The sequence below is a fragment of the Propithecus coquereli genome, unplaced genomic scaffold, assembly GCF_000956105.1.
Source record: "Propithecus coquereli isolate 6110/MARCELLA unplaced genomic scaffold, Pcoq_1.0 Scaffold193, whole genome shotgun sequence".
In the NCBI taxonomy this organism is placed as follows: domain Eukaryota; kingdom Metazoa; phylum Chordata; class Mammalia; order Primates; family Indriidae; genus Propithecus; species Propithecus coquereli.
The window spans coordinates 2,831,378-2,834,472 of NW_012144190.1; positions in this window are offsets into that span (position 1 = coordinate 2,831,378).

Sequence of the window (3,095 nt, forward strand, 5' to 3'; positions counted from 1 at the left end):
TTAGTATCTTTGTCTGGCTCTTGTATCAGGGTAATATTGGCCTTATAGCAGCAGTCCCCAACCTTTTTGGCACCAGGGACTGGTTTCATGGAAGATAATATTTCCACAGACGGGGGTGGGGGTTGGTTTTGGGATGATTCAAGCACATTATATTTATCATGCACTTTATTTCTATTATTATTACATTGTCATTTGCCAGTCACTGGTAGGGTTTTTATATGAGTCTGCAAGCAATTGATTTATTATGGTCTCTGTGTAGTCAAACCTCTCTGCTAGTGATAATCTGTATTTGCAAATCTGTATTTGCAGCTGTTCCCCAGCACTAGCATCACCACTGCAGCTCCACCTCAGATCATCAGGCGTTAGATTCTCATAAGGAGCCGCAACCTCAATCCCTTGCATGCGCAGTTTACAGTAGGGTTCACGCTCCTATGAGAATCTAATGCTGCCACTGTTCTGACAGCAGATAGGGCTTAGGCGGTGATGCCAGCGATGGGGAGCGACTGTAAATACAGATGTAATTTTGTTTGCTCGCCTGCTGGTAACCTCCTGCTGCGCGACCTGGTTCCTAACAGGTCACAGACCTGTATTGGTCCCGGGCCCAGGGATTGGGGAGCGCAGCCTTATAGAATGAGTGAGGAAGTATTTCCTCCTCTTCAATTTTTTAGAAAAATTTGAGGAAGATTGGTATTAGTTCTTTACTGGTTTAGCAGAATTCACCCATGAAGCCATCAGGTCCAGAGCTTTTCTTTGTGGAGAGATTTTGATTACTGATTCAATCACCTTACTAGTTACAGGTCTATTCAGATTTTCTATTTCTTTGTGATTTAGTCTTGGTAGGTTTTGTGTTTCTAGGAATTTGCCCATTTCATCTAGGTTACCCAATTTGTTGGTGTGCAATAATTGTTCATAGTACTCCTTATAATCCTTTTCATTTCTATAGAATTGGTAGCAGTGTCCCCATTTTCATTTCCAATTTTAGTTATTTGAGTCTTCTCTCTTTTTTTCTTAGTACATCTAGCCAAAGATATGTCAATTTTGTTGATCTTTTTAAAGAACCAACTTTTGGTTTCATTGACTTTCTCTATTATTTTTCTGTACTCCATTCATCTCTGCTCAATATTTATTGTTTTCTTCATTCTACTCACTTTGGGTTTACTTTGTTCCTTAATTTTAAAAGTTAGGTTGTTGATTTGAGATATTGCTTTTTAATGTAACCATTTATTCTTATAAATTTCCCCCTTACCACTGCTTTTGCTATGTTTTGGTATGTTATGTTTTTATTTTCATTTATCTATAGGCATTTTCTAATTTCCCTCATATTTTCTTCTTTGATCCATTGGTTGTTTTAGGGTATGTTATTTAATTTCCACAAATTTGTGAACTTTCCAGTTTTACTTCTGTTATTCATTTCTAACTTCATCCCATTGTGGTAGGAGAAGATACTTTGTATTATATCTATCTTTTTAAATCTGTTGAGACTACATTTGTGGCCTAACATATGGTCTTATCCTGGAAAATGTCCTACGTGCACTTGAGAAGAATGTGTATGCTGTTGTTGGGTAGAGCGTTCTGTATGTATCTGTTAGATCTAGTTGGTTTATTGTATTAAGTTCTCTATTTCCTTCTGTCTGGTTGTTCCATCCATTACTGATAGTGGGATATTGAAACCTCCAATTATTATTGTAGAACTGTCTTCTATATATTTTTAGTTGTCCAGCTAATTTCTTTCTATTTTTAGTAGAGACAGGGTCTTGCTCTTGCTCTTGCTCAGGTTGGTCTCGAACTCCTGGGCTCAAGCAATCCTGCTGCCTTGGCCTCCCAGAGTGCTAGGATTATAGGCGTGAGCCACTGCACCTGGCCTCCTGAATGTTCTTAATGTTTGTGGATGTTCATTGATGTCTGGATGTTGAAGAGTTAGGTATTTATTCCAATCTTCACATTCTGGGCTTGTTTGTGCTCATCCTTCTTGAGAGAGCTGTCTAAGAATTCAAAGGGGATTGAGTGTTGAGACCTAAGCATGTGGTCACTGCAGCTCATTTCAGCACTAGGGGGTGCCGTAAGTCTGGGAATGTTGCAACTCTTGCAGACCCCTAGATACATGCGCTTGGTGGATTTGGGGACGGTAGGGGCAAAATCCCTGGGTTACCAAGCAAAGTCTCTCACTCTGTTCTCTCTTTCCCCCAATTGTAATGAGTCTCTCTCCACACTGGGCTACCTGGAGTTGGGACAGGGGTGATGCGGCCACTCCTGTGGGCACCACACCTGGCACTGTGCTGGGTCACACCTGAAGTTTTACAGATCAGCACAGTACTGGGGCTCACCCAAGGCACATGGCCCTCCTGCCTGGCTGCTGCTGCTGTTTATTCAAAGCTTAAGGCTACTTTAGTCAGCAGGTGGTGAATCTTGCTGGGACTGGGTCTGTCCCATCAGGGCTGCAGATTCCCTTCTGGCTCAGGGTCAATCTAGAAACGCTGTCAAGGAACAAAGGCTTGGAATTGGGGATTTCAGGAATCTGCCTGGTGCTATATTTTACTGTGGCTGAGCTGGTACCCAGATTGTAAGAAAAAGTCCTCTGTACTCTTTTCTGTCCTTCCCCATAGCAGAAAGAATCTCTCCCAGAGCTGCACTGCTTGCAGTTGGGGGAGGTTTGACACAGGCACTCCCATGGCCAACACAGCTGGTGTCACACTGGGTCACACCCCAAGTCCACTGCCTCTGAGATCAGCACAGCACCAGGACTTGCCCGAGGACTACAGCCCTTGTGGCCTGACTGCCACTCAAATTTATTTAGGGCCACAGGCCACTTTAGTCAGCCAGTGGTAAAGCCAGCTGGGACTCAGGTTTCTGAAGGACTCCCTTTATAATTTCTTGCCAGGCAGGTCTATTAGTAAAAACTTAGCTTTTGTTTATCTGGGGATATCTTACTTTCTCCTTTATTTTTTTTTTTGAGACAGAGTCTCACTCTGTTGCCCTGGCTAGAGTGAGTGCCATGGCGTTAGCCTAGCTCACAGCAACCTCAAACTCCTGGGCTCAAGTGATCCTTCTGCCTCAGCCTCCTGAGTAGCTGGGACTACAGGCATGTGCCACCATGC